This window comes from Arachis ipaensis, chromosome B10 (genome assembly GCF_000816755.2).
Source record: "Arachis ipaensis cultivar K30076 chromosome B10, Araip1.1, whole genome shotgun sequence".
Classification (NCBI taxonomy): domain Eukaryota; kingdom Viridiplantae; phylum Streptophyta; class Magnoliopsida; order Fabales; family Fabaceae; genus Arachis; species Arachis ipaensis.
Window position 1 is genome coordinate 117,184,610 of NC_029794.2, and position 23,299 is coordinate 117,207,908.

The 23,299-nt window shown below is 35.6% G+C and overlaps 5 pseudogenes; all 5 read right to left on the reverse strand.

The window, feature by feature from the left end:
- Positions 1–3,086, reverse strand: part of LOC110268473 — a 5,259-nt pseudogene extending 2,173 nt beyond the window's left edge.
- Positions 3,253–5,910, reverse strand: LOC107621103 (annotated as a pseudogene).
- LOC107621102 lies at positions 6,984–8,275 on the reverse strand (annotated as a pseudogene).
- On the reverse strand, positions 17,685–18,670 carry LOC107621100 (annotated as a pseudogene).
- LOC107621517 lies at positions 18,709–22,935 on the reverse strand (annotated as a pseudogene).

Consider the following 23,299-nt stretch of genomic DNA (forward strand, 5'->3'; position numbering starts at 1 on the left):
CTTCTAATTTTAGAATATTCATTCACATTAATAGTATAACTATTTTAAAAAGTTAAACTTTTGATATATTAAAAAATCGTTTGAGATTTATTCTCAAATATTTAAATTTTTCTATTTTTTTACATCATATTTTTATCCAAAATGGTATAATTTAGGTTCATTTTTGTACTATAACTTAAATTTTTTCTTCATTTTCTTTCTCCTTCTCATGACATTTATTTTTTTTAGGTTACTCAATCAGATTTATATTCTTTTACTCTTTATTTTTATATAGGTATGCCTTCAATGTTAATATTATTTCTTGTTATCAGATATAAATTTAGCACTAAATTTTATTTCATTGCTTTCACCTACATCTGCATTCATTCACGGCACTACTAGACTACACTTAAGCTGTAACATAGTAAAATTAAGGATTTGATCAAAGGCTGAGAGAGTACCTTATCATCCTCATAAACCACAGTAGAAAAAATTTTCTTATTGATGATCTTGTCAAATCTGTCCATCGCAAAATAAAAGATAAGAATTTAACCACTTAAAAATTAAACCTCAAGCACAAAAATAAATTGATACAACGATATAATAACCTAAAATAATAGCATAATGATATACAAGTCCCAAGAAAGGAAAAGAATAAAGAGAACAACAAATTAAATCAATTAGTTTTAAATACAAATACAATTCATCTGAAACTATTACAAATTAAACCAATTAATTTTATATACAAATACAATTAGCATCAATACATTAAAACAGCAAAATTCTAGTATAAAAAATTAATTAAGAATAACTAAAAAAAATCTCACCTACAGTAGAAGAAAAAAGTCAGAAACAATCAGGGACGATTTTTCAACTTGGAGTCGTTGCCGTATTGCACCATTATAGATCATACCGCCGGCGAAAAAGAGCGGAGCTTCGACGGAGAAAGAGCTTCGAAGAGGACTAGAGCAGAGCCTGCAGAATAGCCAACACGATGACGATGGAAGAAGCAGAGCCAAATGAGGCACGAGGCTGAGGCTGAGGCAAAGACAGGCGAGTCACGGCCAGGATGACACAGTCGGAGGAGGCACATGCACGGAGGAAGCAGAGGCGAGCAAACATTGACGGCGTTTGAACAAGGCAGAGGAGCCGGCGAAGAGAGTGACGGGTGATGATCGGCAGCAACCGTGCTATGAGTGAGAGAGGTGAGAGTGAGTGTATGAGTAAAGCTCTGTGAGTTGCGGTGAGTGAGTCGAAGCTCTGAGCATCCGAGTGTGACTTAAGGTTGGAAATGATTTAGGGGTGCCATTGAATTAGGTTTCATTTATTCATACTAAAATGGCAGTCGCATTGGGGGATTTATAAAAAAAAACCAAAAAATTTTTTTGATCTGGTTTGGGTTTTAAAAATGGCCTCACCAGTTTTTCATGAAACCCAAATGGTTCAAATTGGTTCTTACCGGTTCTGATCGATTTTATGCAAGATGGTTGGATGAGAGATTTTTCGGTCCAATTTTATAATTATGATTTAAAATAATTATTGTCTTTGTTCTCCTTGTTATTAGCTTGGACGAGTATTGTTGATACTACTACTACTACTTTCGATTCGCCCGCATGCTCGTCTTTGGGTGGGCTCGAGAGTACTGCTACTGCTACAAAGTTCCATCCACCCGCGTCCTTTCACTGCCAGGGGGAGATGTACTTCTTCGGGTGAGCTCGATGGTAGTTTATTTTATTGTCTTTATTCTTGTTCATAGCTTGGATGAGTATTGCTAATACCACTACTACTACCCAGCTCAGTCGGCGTGCTCTCACTGCTAGAGGGAGATGCACGTCTTTGGATGGAGCTCGAGGGTAGTTTATTTTGGTGTCTCTGTTCTTCTTATTCTTAGCTTGGAGGAGTGTTGTTGATACTACCAAGTTCGAAGGAGATGCACGTCTTCGGGTGAGCTCGAGACTAGTTCATTTTATTATCTCTGTTCTTCTTGGTCCTAGCTTGGACAAGTATTGCTGATACTAAGTTCGATCCACCCGCGTGCTCTCACTCCCAGGGGGAGATGCATGTCTTCGGCTGGGTTCAAGGGTAGCTCATTTGATTATCTCTGTTCTTCTTGTTCTTAACTTGGACAAGTATTGCTGATACTACCAAGTTCGAGGGAGATGCACGTCTTCGGGTGGACTCGAAGGTAGTTCATTTTATTGTCTTTGTTCTTCTTGTTCTTAGCTTGGACGAGTGTTGCTGATTTTTTAATCGTGTGCGGAGTTGTTTAAAGAATATATGAAGTTTTGCCTTTAATGGATAAATACAAAAAATAAATTAGGACAATTCTATAAATATTTAAGGCAGCTCCATCAAATGTAACTCTCATAAAAATATGCATCAAATACTTTGTCCTCGTAAGTATATCACATGGATATATATGGTTCTTGTAATCTTTTCATTATTGACACTAGTTCCACAAACATTGGTGATAAATGACGGAGGAAAAGAAAAAGAATAACTACTAACCTCTATAAAGTAGTTAGGTTTATAAAGTTGGTCCATCTCCTCTGGCTCTTTCTTATGCATCATTTTCGACTTTCCTGAATTTCAAAACATGTACTCGATCAACCTGAATCCCTGGTATTCCAAATAACGGTCCGTTCTTCCATTCCTAAGGAATTGACGTTGCCGTGAGATGTGACATCCAAATTTTAAATAGCCCATAAATTATTTTTCATAACAAAAATAATTGCCAATTTCCATGAAGCTTCCATGTTAAGACATTTTTAGAAGTATCCATTATTATAAGTTCTAGCTCCGGCAAACACCAATGTCACATGAGCAGTATCTGCCTATTTTAGCCACTAGCTAACTACCTCTATATTTATAGGAGAATGCTGCACGGCTTCACCAATAGTTCAGTGTCCACGGGAACACCTTCATTGATGCAAGTAGTCCCATCAATCAAATTACACTAGTCAAGAAGACAAGAACATTTGCCTTGAGCCGCATTGTCCTCTACAGTACCTTGTGGCCTTTCTAAAGTGCTCAATCCTCATGTTGCATGTTGGGAGACTCTTATTGAGGACAGCCTGTCCTAAGACGTCCAAATGTCTCCCTCTCATAATTTTGAAATTGCTTTTGCTGAGCTGAAGGCCACTAAACTTACTATTTTTTGTTATGCATTATAATGTGTTCATGTATCTTTGCAAATAAATCATAAGCGTGTCTACACTTCACAGATAGAGTTTTAAACATATTTGCAACTAAAAGTGAAGCTATCCAACATGGGGGACAAAAATCTGCATTAAGATGCTTTTGGATTGGCTCGTATCTTCCTAATTAAGTAGTTCTCCAAACCAATGTCAGCATCCACTATACTAGTATGACCTGTTATTTCAATCTTGAAAACATGCTCTATAACATCTCTGCTCCTCACACCATCGTCCACTTCACATATTAAAGGTATTATGATCACTCAGGTATTCATATGAAGAGATTCCCCATTCTCAAGCGATTTGGTTAGAACTCCACAAACTTCTTCAATCTTACCAACAATGCAGAAACTGTTTACTAGGCCATGAATAACAGCAAAATTCGGAGAAAAACCTTTAGACAACAACTCCTTCATGTAGTTATTTACCTCATCAAATATTCCTTTGTCACATAACCCACCAACCAAAGTTCGATATGACACAACATTAGGCAAGCACCCATTGTTCTGCATATCAGTAATAACTCTACAGGCATCATGGGCACACCCATCCCTGTAGAACCCCAAAATAACAGTATTATAATATACTATGTCAGAATTGCACTCATTGATCTTCAACCTACAAAGAAGCTTGTAAGATTCTCTAAGCTTCTTCTTCCTACCCAAACTGGTCAACAAAGTGGTGTAAGTCAAAGAGTCAGGAACAAACCTTTTGTTCAACATATCCTCCAACAAATCTACAGCTCCATTCACTTGACTCTTCCTATACATCACCAGCATCAGAATCCGGTAACATTCGATATCAGAAAAAATATCTTTCTTAAACATTTTGTTGAACAGGTGGTAGGCAATGCTAATATCTCCATTCGTACAGAAAGCTTGCTTGAGAATATTGTAGGATTGAGTATTGGGTGAGACACCGTGCCTATGAGCATCCCTGAAGAGATCGAATGCAGGTTGAACAAAGTTGCGGTGGGATACAAGAATCTCAAGAATGCGGTTGAGGTGTTTGAGCAAAGGCTTAAAACTGTATTGAAGCATAATGTAGATGGTTTTTAGGGCCTTGTCGGGTAAGTTAGCTTCGCCATAGACTCTCATCAAGTAGGAGAGCAGGGTAGGAGTGATTGGGTAGGATTCAGATTTGAGGTGTCAAACAAGGTCATCGACAAGGGAGAATTACCTTGAGCGGCCCAATTTGAGGATGAGAATGAGGTAGGTAGAGTAAGAATGGCAAAAATTGGGATGGTGAGAGGCACATTTGAAGATTTTTTTTTTGCGAGAAGAGGGTCTGATTGGAAATCTATGAGCTTCTGGACTCTAGATGGAGACCCAATGAGGAATTGGAGCGAGAAGAATAGAAAGATTGTTGGTTTGGGTTTTGTGAGAAATTGAAGGAGATGATGCGATGCGAAGACAGGGTTTTGTGCACTAAATGAGTTCTGCAATTCCAATAAACAAAGAAATGTCTTTTATTCAGTGGCTCAATAAGTTATGGTCTAATTAAAAAATTATTCAAAGTCAAACTCAAGTAGTTATTGTTGCCATTGATGATATGATTTCTGTATATACCCGATCATCCTCTCTTCTTGAATTCTTGTTTCAATGCCTACCATCAAGAAAGAAGTTTTGATCAGGTAGTGATTATCTCAACCAGGTTCACTAATATGAAGACTTAACAAATCCTCCTCAAAGACAAGTTCATCATAATTAACTAGACATATTATTAGAGAAGGAAAATTCACAGCAAAACAAGAGAACAAATACTACTCTCCAGTAACAGGGTTTCACAATAATTTTGACTAAATAGACTATTCAATATTCTAAATGAAGACTATAAAAACGTGTTATGCAGATTGCTTAAAACTTGTTGTTACAAAGTGCATCTGTTTTGCTTATCCAAAATTGAGAAATCAGAAGAAAAACAATAGCATAAATTAAAACCCATATACTATATCAATTAGGCTAATATCAAGAAGAATATGAACATAGATTCAAATTTCATGATAAGTAAGAACATTGAAGGTATTATTCCAAAAGCCAATTAATTTCATTCATTAAGATAGGAAAACAATAATAGTAATTTGAAAAAATTCTAAAGTATTAGAATTTATAAATAACTAAAGAAAAAATAGCTTTAAAACGGAGACTATGATCGACCCATGGATCGAGATTGACATAGGTACTACTACAACTACAACTACTAATGCACGTCTTCAGGTGGGCTCGAGGGTAGTTCATTTTATTGTCTCTGTTCTTCTTGTTCTTAGCTTGGACGAGTTTTGCTAATACTACTACTACTACTATAACTTTCGATCCTCCCGCGTGCTTTCACTGCCAGGGGGAGATGCACGTCTTCGGGTGGGCTCGAGAGTAGTTCTGTTTTTTGTCTCTGTTCTTGTTCTTAGCTTGGACGAGTGTTGGTGATACCACTACTACTATCCCGTTCTACCGACGTGCTCTCACTGCCAGAGGGAGATGCACATCTTCGGGTAGGCTCAAGGATAGTTCACTTTATTGTCTCTATTCTTCTTGTTCTTACCTTGGAGGAGTGTTGCTGATACAACCAAGTTCGAGGGAGATGCACGTCTTCGGGTGGGTTCGATGCTAATTCATTTTGTCTCTATTTTTCTTGGTCTTAGCTTGGATGAGTGTTGCTGATACTAAGTTCAATCTGCCAGCATCCTCTCATTGCCAGGAGGAGATGCACGTTTCAGTTGGGCTCGAGGGTAGTTCATTTCATTATCTCTATTCTTTTTATTCTTAGGTTGGACAAGTGTTGCTAATTTTGTAATCATGTGCGGGGTTGTTTAAAGAATATATGAAGTTTTGTCTCTAATGGATAAATACAAAAAATAAATTGGGACAATTCTGTAAATATTTAAGGCAGCTCCATCAAATGTAACTCTCATAAGAATATGCATCAAATACTTTGTCCTTGTAAGTATATCACATGAATATATATGGTTCTTGTAATCTTATCATTATTGACACTAGTTCCACAAATATTGGTGATAAATGAGGGAGGAAAAGAAAAAGAATAACTACTAACCTCTATAAAGTAGTTAGGTTTATATAGTTAGTCCATCTTCTCTGGCTCTTTCTTATGCATCATTTCCGACTTTCCTGAACTACAAAACAATATTCGATCAACCTGAATCCCTGAAATTCCAAATGCTAGTCCGTTATTCCATTCCTGAGAAATTGAAGTTGTCGTGAGATGTGACATCCAAATTCCAAATAGCCCATAAATTGTTTTCCAAAACAAAAACAATTGCTAATCTTCATTAAGCTCCCATGTTATGGCATTTTTAGAACCATCCATTATTACAAGTTCTAGCTCCGACAAACACCAGTGTCACATGAGCAGAATCTGCCTATTTCAGCCACTAGCCAACTACCTCTATACTTATAGGAGAATGCTACACAGCTTCTCCAGTAGTCCAGTATCTATGGGAACACCTTCACTGATGCAAGTAGGCCCATTAATCAAATTACGCTAGTCAAGAAGACAAGAACATCTGCCTTGAGCCACATTGTCCTCTACAGCACCTTGTGGCCTCTCCAAAGTGCTCACTTCTCATGTTGCTTGTTGAGACACCCTTACTGAGGACAGCTTGTCCTAAGACGTCCAAATGTCTCCCTTTCATGATTCTGAAATTGCCTTTGCTGAGCTGAAGGCCACCAAGATAGCTTCATTTTGTTCTGCATTATAATGAGTTCATGCATGTTTGTAATTAAATCATAAACGTGTCTGCACTCTACAGATAGAGTTTAAACCCATTTTCAACTAAAAATGAAGCTGATTCAACATGGGGGATAAAAGCCTGCATTAAAATGCTTTTGGATCGGCTCGTATCTTCCTAATTAAGTAGTTCTCCAAACCAATGTCAGCATCCACTATTCTAGTATGACATATTATTTCAATCCTGAGAACTTGCTCCAAAATATCTCTGCTCCTCACACCATCATCCACTTCACATATTAAAGGTATTATAATTCCCTAGTTTTCCATATGAGGAGCTTCTCCATGCTCAAGCAATTTGGTTAGAACTCCACAAGCTTTCTCAATCTTACCAACATTGCAGAAATCTTTTACTAGGCCATGAATAAAAGCAAAATGCAGAGAAAAACTTATAGACAGCATCTCCTTCATGTAGTTATTTGCCTCATCAAGTATTCTTTTGTTACATAACCTACCAACCAAACTTCGATATAACACAACATTAGGCAAGCACTCATTGTTCTGCATATTAGCAATAACTTTACGGGCATCATGAGCGCTCCCTTTCCTGTAGAACCCCGATATTATAGTATTATACTGAACTATGTCAGGATTGTACCCTTTGATCTTCATCCTACATAGAAGCTTGTAAGATTCTCTAAGCTTCTTCTTCCTACCCAAACTGGTCAACAAAGTGGTGTAAGTCAAAGAGTCAGAAACAAACTCTTTGTTCAACATATCCTCCAACAAATCCACAGCTCCATTCACTTGACTCTTCCTACACATCGCCTGCATCAGAATTTGGTAACACTTGATATCAGGAACAATATCTCTCTTAAACATTTTGTGGAATAGGTGGTAGGCAATGCTAATATCTCCATTCAAATAAAAAGCCGGCATGAGAATATTGTGGGACTGAGTATTGGGTGACACACCGTGCCTATGAGCATCCCTGAAGAGATCGAATGCATGTCGAACAAAGTTGCAATGGGATACAAGAATCTCAAGAATGCGGTTGAGGTATTTGGGCAAAGGTTTGAAACCGTATTGAAGCATAGTGTAGGTGGTTTTGATGTCCTTATCGGGTAAATCAGCTTCGCCATAGACTCTGATCAAGTAGGAGAACAAGGTAGGAGTGATTGGCTAGGATTCGGATTTGAGGTGTCGAAGAAGCTCATCGACAAGGGAGAATTGCCTTGAGCGGCCTAATTTGAGGATGAGAATGAGGTAGGTAGAGTGAGAATGGCAAAAGTTGGGATGGTGAGAGGCACATTCGAAGATTTTTTTTGGCGAGAAGAAGGTCCGATTGGGAAGCTATGAGCTTCTGGACTCTAGATGGAAACCCAATTGGGGAATTAGAGCGACAAGAATAGAAAGATTGTTGGTTTGTGTTTTGTGAGATATTGAAGGAGTGATACGATGAGAAGACAGGGTGGTTAGGATTTTGGTGGGGCAGAGAAATGATATAGGCAGAATCGGTGAGGTCATGGTGGTGGCTCAAGAAGGTGAACAGGCGAGGGCAAGTTAATGCTAATTGTGGTTGTCGTATTTTCGTGGTTAGTGTCCTTCATTTTTGTTGAGAAGATATGGACACTGTGGGTGTTCGCTGCACGGTTTGGTTTGGTTTTTAGGGGAAAAAAAACATTCGATCCTATTGTAAAAAAATTAATTGGTTTGGTTTCGTTTGATTTTTTCAAGGTGAACCAAATTGAAATGAAATTGATTTATTTGATTTGATTTTTCAGTTTTTCACCATGACCTTCGTCAACTTTACCTTCTGTTTCACCAATGCTGTCACTTTACTATTATCAAACTGCAGAAATATCACAAAAAAATAAGATAAGAACAGAAAACACTAAACTAAAATTAGAACAATACAAATTAAAATTAAAACAACACTAAAATTTAAACAGCATAATTTGAAACCTCAAACCACAAATTAAAATTAAATAATTGAAAAACAGCAACCACAAAAGTTAAGTTAAATGAGAGAACATTAATAGTGTTTCTTTGACCCTGTTTAGTAGAAGACTTGAATATTCAACAAAGCTTAAGGGGTAATAAAAGTATCCTTGATGTGCATTTTTGCTATATAAAGAATAATGCAAATTCAATTTAATGGGTAATCCAGCATGAAATTTGGACCTTTGTCCAAATGCCAAACCATAATCGGTGTTTATATTAAAGGAATACATAAATAAATAAACTTAAAAATACTTAAATAATAATTCCATTCTTTGAACTATGGTTATATTTGTGCACTAAATGAGTTATGCAATCCCAATAAACAAAGAAATGTCTTTCATTTAGTGGCTCAATAAGTTATTGTCTAATTAAAAAATTATTCAAAGTCAAACTCAAGTAGTTATTATTGTCATTGATGATATAATTTCTGCATATACATGATCATCCTCTCTTCTCGAATTCTTGTTTCAATGTCTACCATCAAGAAAGAAGTTTTGATCAGATAGTAATTATCTCAACCAGGTTCACTAATATGAAGACTTAACAAATCCTCCTCAAAGACAAGTTCATCATAATTAACTAGACATGTTATCAGAGAAGGAAAATTCACAGCAAAATAAGAGAATGAATACTACTCTTAGCATCAGAATTTCATAATAATTTTGACCAAATATACTATTCAATATTCTAAATGAAGACTACAAAAATGTGTTATGCAGATTGTTTAAAACTTGTTGTTACAAAATGCATTTGTTTTGCTTATCAGGAAATAAAAAATTAGGAGAAAAACAATAGCGTAAATTAAAACCCATGTTCTACATCAGTTAGGCTAATCTCAAAAAGAATATAAACATAGATTCAAATCTCGTGATAAGTAAGAAAACTGAAGGTATTGTTCCAAAATCCAGTTAATCTCATTCATGAAGAAAGGAAAACAATAATAGTAATTTGAAAAAATTAATTAATTGCAACATGTAATCTGAAGTGCTAGAATTTATAAATAATTAATGCCAAAATAGCTTTAAAATGGAGACTATGCGCGGCCCACGGATCTACTATACTTCTACTACTACCAAGTTCGATCCCCCACTTCGCCCGCGTGCTCTCACTGTCAGGGGAAGATGCACGTCTTCGGGTGAGCTTGATGGTCGGTAATTTTATTTTCTCTGTTCTTCTTGTTCTTAGCTTGGACAAGTGTTGCTGATACTACTACTGCTGCTGCTGCTGCTGCTACTACTACTACCAAGTTCGATCCGTCCGTGTGCTTTCACTACCGGAGGGAGATGCACGTCTTCAGGTGGGCTCGAAGGTAGTTTATTTTATTGTCTTTATTCTTCTTGTTCTTAGTTTGGACGAGTGTTGTTGATACTACTACTACTACTACTACTACTACTACTACTACTACTACTACTACTACTACTTTCATCTGTCCGTGTGCTCATCTTCGGGTGGGCTCGAGGGTTCTGCTACTACTAATAAGTTCGATCCACCCGCGTGCTCTCATTGCCAGGGGGTGATGCACGTCTTCGGGTGGGCTCGAGGGTAATTCTTTTTATTGTCTCTGTTCTTGTTCTTAGCTTACATAAGTGTTGCTGATACCACTACTACTACCCCGCTCTGTCGGCATGCTCTCAATGCCAAGGAGAGATGCACGTTTTCGGGCGGCCTCGAGGGTAGTTTATTTTGTTGTCTCTGTTCTTCTTGTTCTTAGCTTGGAGGAGTGTTGCTGATACTACCAAGTTCGAGGGAGATGCACGTTTTCGGGTGGACTCGAGGCTAGTTCATTTTATTGTTTCTATTCTTCTTGATCTTAGTTTGGACGAGTGTTGCTGATACTAAGTTTGATCCTCCCACGTGCTCTCACTCCCAAGGGGAGATGCACGTCTTCGGCTGGGCTCGAGGATTGTTCATTTGATTGTCTCTATTCTTCTTGTTCTTAGTTTAGACAAGTGTTGCTGATACTACCAAGTTCGAGGGAGATGCACTTCATCGTGTAGACTCGAAGGTAGTTTATTTTATTATCTTTGTTCTTTTTGTTCTTAGCTTGGACGAGTGTTACTAATTTTGTAAGCATGTGTGGAGTTTTTTAAAGAATATATGAAGTTTTGTCTCTAATGGGTAAATACAAAAAATAAATTGGGACAATTCTGTAAATATTTAAGGCAACTCCATCAAATATAACTCTCATAAAAATATGCATCAAATACTTTGTCCTCGTAAGTATATCACATGGATATACATGGTTATTGTAATCTTGTCATTATTGACACTAGTTCCACAAACATTGGTGATAAATGAGGGAGAAAAAGAAAAAGAATAACTACTGACCTCTACTAAGTAGTTAGGTTTATAAAGTTCCTTCTCTTCTGGCTCTTTCTTATGCATTATTTTAGACTTTCCTAAACTTCAAAACATGTATTCGATCAACCCTGAATCTCTGGCATTCCAAATGCTGATCCGTTATTCCATTCCTGAGAAATTAAAGTTTCTGTGAGATGTTACATCCGAATTCCAAATAGCCCATAAATTATTTTTAATAACAAAAACAATTGCCAATTTTCAGGAAGCTTCCATGTTAAAGCATTTTTAGAACCATCCATTATTACAAGTTCTAGCTCTGGCAAACTCCAATGTCACATGAGCAGAATCTGCCTATTTCAGCCACTAGCCAACTACCTCTATACTTGCAGGAGAATGCTGCACGACTTCTCTAGTAGTTCGATATCCACGGGAACACCTTCACTAATGCAAGTAGGCCCATCAATCAAATTACGCTAGTCAAGAAGACAAGAATATCTGCCTTGAGCCACATTGTCCTTTGCAGCACCTTGTGGCCTTTCCAAAGTGCTAACTCCTCATGTTGCATGTTGGAGTACCTTTACTGAGGACAGCTTGCCCTAAGACGTCCAAATGTCTCCCTCTCATGATCCTGAAATTACCGTTGTTGAGCTGAAGGCCACCAAGCTTATTACATTTTGTTCTGCATTATAATGAGTTCATGCAACTTTATAATTAAATCATAAGCATGTCTGCACTTCACAGATAGAGTTTAAACCCATTTTCAACTAAAAATGAAGCTGATCCAATATGGGGGACAAAAACTGCATTAAGATGCTCTTGGATTGGCTCGTATTTTCTAATTAAGTAGTTCTCCAAACCAATGCCAACATCCACTATTCTAGTATGACCTTTTATTTCAATTTTGAGAACTTGCTCCAAAATATCTCTGCTCCTCACACCATCGTCCACTTCACATATTAAAGGTATTATGATCGCCTAGGTATCCATATGAGGAGCTTCTCCATGCTCAAGCGATTTGGTTAGAATTCCACAAGCTTCTTCAATCTTACCAACATTGCAGAAATACCTTACTAGGCCATGAATAACAACAGAATATGGATAAAAACCTTTAGAGAGCATCTCCTTCATGTAGTTATTTGCCTCATTAAACATTCTTTTGTCACATAACCCACCAACCAAAGTTCGATATGACACAACATTAAGCAAGCTCCCATTTGTTTCTTATCCATTTTTATTCTTCTTTATTATTTTTTTTGTAGTTTTTTTAATACATCATTGTTCTAAAAATTTATTACCATATTATTACCATTTTCAAATTGTTTGTATCGATATCATTTTTTGTCGAATTAGGCATCTCTAGTCAACAAGCAAAAAAAAAAAAAATATAAAATGCTACCATAGTAAAAAAGTGATATTAAGATAAATAATTTAAAAAATGTGATATTTTGATAATAAATTTTTAAACGATGACATATTAAATAGAGTTTTTTATTTTTTCATAAAATTTTTCAAAATATAAAAAATAAAGATAAGAAATAGAATGAGATAAAATAAAAGATGTAAGAGAAGGAGAAGAAAATGACCCAAAAAAAAAAAAGAGAGAAAGAAAATAATACAAAAAAAATGAAGAGGAGAAAAAGAAAAAAACATGTAAACACAGTTGAAAAACTATGAATATGAAAAATCTTAGTTTTGAAAACTGAATCGAATTATTCGGTTTAACCGAGTTAATTAAAAACCGATCATTCGATTAGTTCGAGACTTCGAGTGATGATGAAAACTGCGTTGTAAAAAATTGGTCTAAGAATCGACTGAATCGGTGATTATCAATAAATTGTCGAAATCGATCGAATTTTTTTTTATCAATAAAATTCCACATTTAAGTGATTTAACCAATCAAGTTTAATCAAATCCATTAGATTCACGGGATCCTTTTTCATGCTTTCTTCTTCTTATTCACGCGTGACCCTACGTCTGCTTCTTGGATCTATTTGGTTGAACTTAGGATAACAATAATATTCGTAGCAAATTGTTTTTTGAGAGTGACGGATACGGCACCGTTTTGACATATGAGGAGCTTCTCCATGCTCAAGCAATTTGGTTAGAATTTCACAAGCTTCTTCAATCTTACCAACATTGCAGAAATACCTTACTAGGCCATGAATAACAACAGAATATGGAGAAAAACTTTTAGAGAGCATCTCCTTCATGTAGTTATTTGCCTCATTAAGCATTCTTTTGTCACATAACCCACCAACCAAAGTTCGATATGACACAACATTAAGCAAGCTCCCATTTATTTTTTATCCATTTTTATTCTTCTTTATTATTTTTTTTTGTAGTTTTTTAATACATCATTGTTCTAAAAATTTATTACCATATTATTACCATTTTCAAATTGTTTATATCGATATCATTTTTTTGTCGAATTAGGCATCTCTAGTCAACAAGCAAAAAAAAAAAAAATATAAAATGCTACCATAGTAAAAAAGTGATATTAAGATAAATAATTTTAAAAAATGTGATATTTTGATAATAAATTTTTAAACGATGACATATTAAATAGAGTTTTTTATTTTTTTTCATAAAATTTTTCAAAATATAAAAAATAAAGATAAGAAATAGAATGAGATAAAATAAAAGATGTAAGAGAAGGAGAAGAAAATGACCCAAAAAAAAAAAAGAGAGAAAGAAAATAATACAAAAAAAATGAAGAGGAGAAAAAGAAAAAAACATGTAAACACAGTTGAAAAACTATGGATATGAAAAATCTTAGTTCTGAAAACTGAATCGAATTGTTCGATTTAACCGAGTTAATTAGAAACCGATCATTCGGTTAGTTCGAGTGATGATGAAAACTGCGTTGCAAAAAATTGGTCTAAGAATCGGCTGAATCGGTGATTACCAATGAATTGCTGAAATCGATCGAATTTTTTTTATCAATAAAACTCCACATCTAAGTGATTTAACCAATCAAGTTTAATCAAATTCATTAGATTCACGGGATCCTTCTTCATGCTTTCTTCTCCTTCTTCTTTTTCTTCATCACGCGTGACGCTACGTCTGCTTCTTGGATCTATTTGGTTGAACTTAGGATAACAATAATAATCGTAGCAAATTGTTTTTTGAGAGTGACGGATACAACGCCGTTTTGAATTTCAAAAAAAAAATTCAGAAATGCCCAATACCCAACCCACCCGCGTCGCGTGTGGAAGCTCTGCTCGTCCCGGTTCCTCTCCTGTCATCGCAGGAAGGTCTGCGTGAGCTCGGGGCGTCGCCGTCGCGAAGGGTTGGTCGGTCGTGGTCTCTTCGAGCTCTCTCTCTCTCCCTGTCTTTGTCCGAGCTCAACGTCCCTCTTCGATCTCTCTCTCGCTCTCTGTCCGAGCTCTCTTTGGTTCCTCCATTGCCGTCAGTTCCCATTCCTCCGTCGCCGTCACTTCCTTTCCTCTCTCGCCGCTGGTAAGCACTGCTGCTTGAAATTATTTTTGCTTGTTTTGTACTTTTGTTAATAATACTGAGTTGCTGATTGTGTTAATACCTTTGTTAATAAGACTAGGTTTACTGATTATCTGCTTCTGAGTTGCTGAGTTAATAGTAGTTAATACTGATTTTGTTATTTTTTGCTTGTTCTGAGTTGCTGTTTTTCTGAAATAATAGTTGAATTGAATGATTCTGTTGAACTTTTCTTGATACTCCAGTTATACACAACTATTAAGATTGTTGCTTCTTAACTTTGTCGAACTTGTGATTCACTGAGATGAAATTTTATTTGTATTCCTTTTTTCTGAAGCACAACAAATCTTTCATTTTAAGGCTCCTGCATTTTGACTTTGTAATCAACTATCATGGAATATTACGTGTTGGAAGTTAGCTTTTGCTCTTTCATATTAGTTAAGGCTAATATTAATATATTATCCTTCTAAATGTTTATTCCATTGCTGAATTGCCACAATGCATACATGATATATCTTTTGTTTATTAAATCTACAGGTCTTGTAGCAGAAGATATGTTTTATTTAATTGAATGTGAGGGTGCCTTGATGAAGATATTTATGCTCGTGATAGAATAGAAGTGTTTTTATTTCTGAAATCTCACTCTTTTGATGGATTGTTTAACACCTCAAAGCTCAGATATAGTTGTTCAATTCTAGATTCAAGCTTCTTTAAGCTTTTCTGTTACTGGAACAACGAACAGAGTTTTTCAAAATACATGTATTTGTATCACTATATGTAATCATTGGAAAAAATTAGGGGTTGATTGTTGATTATTGTTTTTGTTCTGCTTCAATTATTGTTGATTGTTGTTAACTTTCTTACTTAATTTTGTACTGTTGTTTTGATTCTGTGTTAATATTTTAGTTGTTGCCTTGTTGATTAGAAACTGATTAAAAATTTTTTGTTTTAAAGATGAAACATTATGCATTTTAAAATTATATATTAAATTTTTAATAATTTCATTTATATTTAATTAATCCGGTTTAATTACAGTTCGCTTCGGTTAGACTATTAAATCATTAAACTAGTCACTCGACCGATTCATTAACTGGTTCGGTTCTCGCAACCTTGGTTTCAACCCATAAAACCAAAGATAAATATCACTTGTGTTGTTCTCTTCTTTTCAGTGAGTTATCCTTTGTTCTGACCAAAGCTTCAAATTTGGTGTCCCCAAGGATCTTCAATTCAGTTTTCAATCCATGCCACCATTCCAACACCATCAGGTTACACTCTCAGTTGAACTCTCACTCATTCCAACAATGCCGTCGCCTCTACCAAAAGAAATGATAACTTCCACTCTCCATTGGTAACTAACTAATTAACTATTTTCTTCACTCTTCATTCTTCACTACCTTCTCTTTAAGTTCTTCACCCTTGTTTGTTTGTTTGTTTCTATGTGTGCTTATGTATCTTGAATATGTTGAACAGTTGATTATTAGAGTAAATTTGGAAATTTGATACATTTGTAATTCAATAAATCTGGTAATAAATTGTATAATTGACTTATGAATATTCCAAAACTTACAAAGTGATAGATATTGTGAAACAAACAAAGTATCATCTAAATATATCTCAATAAGTTGAGAGTACAATACAGTAAGCTTGCTTTTTCAAGCAAATTGGTCACCTTAAAAGATTCAAATTTCTATGCTAATAGTGTATCAAAGCTGATCTCTATGATATATATACAAAGCAAAAATTGTAATACAAGGTGGTGTCTTCCATCTTCTCTTTTTCTGCTTCATATTCTGAAGTTAGCAATTGTGTGTGATCAAACTTAGATTGGCAAGAACGCAAGCAGGGTGACGGCCGATATCATGGGGATTGGACAAGCAACTATGATGTATCATTGCAAGACCTGCAGTTACAGGATTTGATTGATGATAATGAGCAACACAAGGATGCACAACTATTCATCAAACTCAACATTCAAAAGGTGGTTCCAGAGTATTTCATTTTGATGTTTGAGTAGCAACTTAGATTCAAATTTGTTACTGACATGGTATTGAAATATGTTTACTTATGTGTTCATACATTGACCTAGAATTCATGCTCCAAAATTTTCAAATTTAGTCTGATTAGTCACTTGTCAATGCTTGTGCATGGTAATGCCAGCATGCAAGCTTTGGCTTATCAGTGGATGGAAGAGTTATGACATCATTCATTAGAAAGTGTGGCACCTGTATGTTCACAATGTGGCATTCTCTTTCTTTTTTCTTCTTTTTTTCCACTCAGATTATTATGCATGGATCATTGTTGGTTGTTATATTTTTTTTGCAGTATCTTTGATATTTTGAATTTGATCTCTACCCTCTTCTCCTTCCTTTCTAGTATTTGAGAGAGTTATAATAGAGTTTAGAGATATAATATTAATGTACTTCTTCTTATAAACTTAAACTTTTGGAAGAAGTAGTTCATGACATGGTATCAAAACTTCTATGATCTAAAGGTTTAGTCGTTTAAATCCATTGAGTTTCATCATCTTTGCGACTCCCTTTATGCATATAAATTTGAAAAGCTTGTTTTGGTTTTTCCTTCTTTGCAATTCCAAAACTTAGTAAAACTTTTCAAAAGAATATAAGATTTTATTGTCAACTTTAGGTATTATCTATGTTGTGACATACTATGCTTTGAATGGATACAGCTTTTACCACCATTATATATAAAGATTAAGAAGGATTGAAAACAATACATGTAAGTTCTTATTTTAGAAGCTTTAATTTCTTTTTTCACGTATTAATTTGCAGGATACTTGCTCTGAGTTGTGTCAGAAATCTGAGGGTACAATACTATGTAAGCACCTCCAATTTTCAAAAAGATAAGATTGAAAACTTAACAATGAGGCCACTGTTTATTGCTTTTCAAATTTTCTTACCTTTTTTATTGCTATCATACATACAAGAGGCACCAAGTAAAATATTCAACTAAAACTAATGAAAGTTTGTTTTGGTTTTTCAGTTTCAAGTGGACAAAGTCAGGCCTATGTTGATAAAAAGTGGTTCTCTAGATTACTGGAACTGAAGGAAAAAAAAAAAAAGAAAACTCATGATTTATCCAGCATGGAAATTAGAAGTTCCTTGTACATAATAATAGTCAATTTGCAAATAGATTGTATGTATAAGTAATGACTCATCAACAAAATAATATCACACTTCAATTAAATTTTGCATATTCATACTTACAGAAGGTGAATATCATATTCTAAATCCTTACATTTAGCCATAAACATTTTACTCAGAGTCATTATAGTGAGTCAGCATACTTGAGACCAAAATTAACTTCATATAATCCAAATTCTACATTTCAAATGGCACTCAAGTTTATGCTATATGAACTTTTATCCAAGGAGGAGATATTATTGGTTTGCTCTCTTCATATAAAAAATGTTAATAACTTCAAATTCTCAATCATTGTCACCACCACAAAAAAATATGTAAACAATTTCAATGTCCATCCATATTGATTACCAGACCAGTTTTTAGAGAACATAATCCGCAGGGAAGAATAAGTAATCCTAACAAAGAATCATTGTTCAATATAGATATTCTACTTTCATCCCTCAATAAGGAATACCCTATTTTATGCAATTCCAATGAGTCTATAGAGAAGTAATCTCCACATCTGCATTGATAAAACAGTTCCAATGCTTCTCCGTCATCTTCAGCCATCATATCCTCTAAGCTTAAATCTTCTGCAACATCAACAGCCTAGACATCACGCCTTGAACTTCGAAGCTCATTATCATAAAATAAACAAGAGCTTGAATCGCCAAGAACTTCCCACGCCTTTTGTACTTTGAGAAATCTATCTCCACTAGTTTGATTGCTGCCGGATGCATCAGAAGATTTCAATAGCTTATCAGGATGTAAGCTGAGTATGGCGGAGCAGTAACTAGCACAGATTTCTTCATAACTTGAATCTTCCTTGACGTTGAGAACCTCATAATGCGTTTCATAAATGACATTCTTGTCTAGAAGCATTGTTACTTGTTAGACGTTAATTTTTACTCAAAAAGGCAAGGTTCTCTGCATTCAAGAGAGAAACATCACCAACAAGGAAAATGACATATTATTATCATTATCATGTATAAAAAACTACTGTAATTACAATACGACTGCTCAAACCATATCAAATGAATTCTTTGGTTTGGAATTCTTTCTTATGCATCATTTCCGACTTCCCTGAACTTCAAAACATGTATTCGATCAACCTGAATTCCTGGCATTCCAAATGCTGGTCTGTTCTTCCATTCCTGAGGAATTGAAGTTGCCGATGTGACATCCAAATTCCAAATAGCCCATAAATTATTTTCAATAACAAAAACAATTGGCGATTTCCATGAAGCTTCCATGTTAAGGCATTTTTAGAACTGTCCATTATTACAAGTTCTAGCTTCGACAAACACTAATGTCACATGAGCAGAATCTGCCTATTTCAGCCACTAGCCAACTACCACTATACTTACAGGAGAATGCTGCACGGCTTCTCCAGGAGTCCAGTACCCACGGGAACACATTCACTGATGCAAGTAGGCCCAACAATCAAATTACGCTAGTCAAGAAGACAAGAACATCTGCCTTGAGCCACATTGTCCTCTGCAGCATCTTGTAGCATTTCCAAAGTGCTCACTCCTCATGTTGCATGTTGGGGCACCCTTACTGAGGACAGCTTGTCCTAAGACGTCCAAATGTCTCCCTCTCATGAATCTGAAATTGCCTTTGCTGAGCTGAAGGCCATAAATCTGAAATTGCCTTTGTTGAGATGAAGGCCATCAAGCTGACTACATTTTGTTCTGGTTCATGCATCTTTGCAATTAAATAATAAGCGTGTCTGCACTCCACAGATAGAGTTTAAACCCATTTTCAACTAAAAATGAAGCTGGTCCAACATGGGGGACAAAAACCTGCATTAAGATGCTCTTGGATTGGCTCGTATCTTCCTAATTAAGTAGTTCTCCAAACCAATGCCAGCATCCACTATTCTAGTATGACCTGTTATTTCAATCTTGAGAACTTGCTCCAAAACATCTCTGCACCTCACACCATCGTCCACATCACATATTAAAGGTATTATGATCGCCCAGGTATCCATATGAGAAGCTTCCCCATGCTCAAGCGATTTGGTTAGAACTCCACAAGCTTCCTTAATCTTACCAACATTGCAGAAACCCTTTACTAGGCCATGAATAACAGCAAAATGCGGAGAAAAACCTTTAGACAGCATCTCCTTCATATAGTTATTTGCCTCATCAAGCATTCCTTTGTCACATAACCCACCAACCAAAGTTCGATATGACACAACATTAGGCAAGCACCCATTGTTCTACATATCAATAATAACTTTACAAGCATCATGGGCGCGCCCTTCCCTGCAGAACCCCAATATAACAGTATTATAATGAACTATGTCAGGATTGCACCCTTTGATCTTCATCCTACAAAGAAGCTTGTAAGCTTCTCTAAGCTTCTTCTTCCTACACAAACTGTTCAACAAAGTGGTGTAAGTCAAAGAATCAGGAACAAACCCTTTGTTCAACATATCCTCAAACAAATCCATAGCTCCATTCACTTGACTCTTCCTACACATCGCTTGCATCAGAATCCGGTAACACTCGATATCAGGAACAATATCTCTCTTAAACATTTTGTTGAATAGGTGGTAGGCAATGCTTACATCTCCATTCAAACAGAAAGCCCGCATGAGAATATTGTAGGAGTGAGTATTGGGTGACACACCGTGCCTATGAGCATCCCTGAAGAGATCGAATGCAGGTCGAACAAAGTTGCGGTGGGATACAAGAATTGCAAGAATGCGGTTGAGGTGTTTGGGCAAAGGTTTGAAACCGTATTGAAGCATAGTGTAGAAGGTTTTGAGGGTCTTATCGGGTAAATCAGCTTCGCCATAGACTCTGATCAAGTAGGAGAACAGGGTAGGAGTGATTGGGTAGGATTCGGATTTGAGGCGGCGAACAAGGTCATCGACAAGGGAGAATTGCCTTGAGCGGCCCAATTTGAGGATGAGAATGAGGTAGGTAGAGTAAGAATGGCGAAAGTTGGGATGGCGAGAGGCGCATTCGAAGATTTCTTTGGCAAGAAGAGGGTCCGATTGGGAAGCTATGAGCTTTTGGACTCTAGATGGAGACTCAAATGGGAAATTGGAGCGAGAAGAATAGAAAGATTGTTGGTTTGGGTTTTTTGAAAAATTGAAGGAGATGATGCGGTGAGAAGACAGGGTGACTAGGGTTTTGGGGGAGCGGAGAAATGATCTGTGCAGACTCGGTGAGGTCATGGCGGTGGCTCAAGAAGGTGAGCTGGCGAGGGCAGGTCAATGCTAATTGTGGATTCGTGGTTAGTGTCCTTTGTTTCTGTTGAGGAGATATGGATATTGTGGGTGTTCGCAGCGCCGTTTGGTTTGGTTTTTAGGAAAAAAAAATCCGATCCAATTGTAAAAAAATTAATTGGTTTGGTTTTGTTTGGTTTGATTTTTTTAGGCCAACCAAACTGAATTGAAATTGATTGATTTGATTCGATTTTTCGATTTTTCACCAAGACCTTCATCAACTCCACCTTCTGTTCAAGAATGCTGTCACTTTACTATTATCAAACTGCAGAAATATCACAAAAAAATAAAATAAGAACAGAGAACACTAAACTAAAATTAGAACTGCACAAATTAAAATTAGAACAACACTAAAATTAAAACAGCATAATTTGAAATCTCAAACCACAAATTAAAATTAAATAATTGAAAAATAGCGACCACAAAAGTTAAGTTAAACGAGAGAACGTAAATAGGGTCGAAATAGTGTTTCTTTGACCTTGTTTAATAGAAGACTTTAACATTCAACAAAGCATGATTTGCTTTGATTAGTGTCACTAACAAATAACAACGTACTAACACAATCACAATTAAAAACATAGTTATCAAATCCAAACCAACAATCAATCCAGTTAGAGTGCTTGGTTAATGGGTTACTGATTCAACCGTTAGATAACTAGTTAAGCCAGCCATAATTAAATAATTATATATGATTTTATCTTTTTTCTCATAATAAGTTATTTTTATTTTATTGCTTTTAAAATTGAATACCACTGAACTACTTTAGATGTCTCCCTGATCAACAAAGTATAAACTAAAGAGTGCATATAAATGTTAACAAGATTTTTAAATCAATATTTTAGAGCCAGACAAAAAATACAACAGAGATCAGTTCATGAGACAACACAAAACTCCAATGCACATTTCAAGTATTTATTACTAAAAGGTTGTGAGAATCGAATCGGTCAAGTGACAGATTCAATGATTCAATAGTACAACCGAGATCGAACCATAGTTGAATCGATTTAATTAAATATACAATCAAATTATTAAAAATTTAATATATAATTTCAAATGTCCAAATTCTATTATGTCTAAACTAATAAAATTTAAAATTTTGTAATTTGACATAATAACTTATACGTATTTTATCATTAAAAATTCACAAAATAAAACATTTCTAAATAATTTCTAAGTTCTAATTAAGTAATCAGCAACAATACTTATCAATCAACAACAAAAATTTAGAATAAAAAAAATTTCAACGATAAAAAATATAAACTTACACAAAAACTCAAAACATCAGCAACTAAACTCACAACAAATTTCAACAGACTTCTAATAAGTATTCAACAAAAAAAACTGAGAATCCAAAAACAGAAAACTCAGCCTCCAAAGCCAGAAAATCAGAAAAATTAAGCAAAAAATCCAAACCAAGCATCCAAACTAAATTCAGAATAACATTAGTAACAACTCCAATTCAGAATACAAAATTAACAACAACCATTCAAATCAACCATCAACCCCAATTCAGAAAATTAGCAACGACAAAAATTGAAGCGTGCTTACCGGCGACAAAGGAGGAAGGAAAGTGAGCTCGGACAGAGAGAGAGAGGGCTTGATGACAAGGACAGAGAAGACGAGTTCAGGGCCGACGACGGAGACTGGCTTGATGACGACGATGGAAACTGCGACGCCAACAACTCCGAGCAGACCTTCTGGCGACGTCGAGGAGAAGAGGATCCAGGAGGCGAGGGCCGATCAGACCTTCGAGAGGCGACGACGTCGACCGCTGTCTGTCACCGCCGGCGGCGAAAGTGGTGGCGTTCTGATAGGGTTTAGCATGGGCAGGTGAATTGTGAGAGAGAGATAAGGGGGGCTTTCGTTGGTGAATTGTGACTTGCGAGAGAGAGAAGGCGTGTTCTGCTTTTGTTTTTTAGTAATTCAAAAAATCGAAAATAAAAGTGTGTTTGAAATACCTTTGAATAGAATTCTCAAACAAAAGAATTTTTTAGTTTGGAATACAATAAGCCGAAAACTCAGGTGAAGTTGATTATATCTGAAAATGAAAATTTAGTCAAATTAATTAAATCATTTAACGGTTCTTATATATCAACTATACGTAAAATTGATTGTATCTAAATTTTCACCATATAATAAAAATGTTATTTTCAATTTTTAAGAGAATTTTAATTTTCACGTGTTCAAAATAAATGAGACAAAAAAAATTGATTTGCAATTCTAGCATTATTAAAGATTGAAATATTAAAATTATTCTTAATAAATAAATATAGATAAATAAAAAATTACACAAACAAAATAAT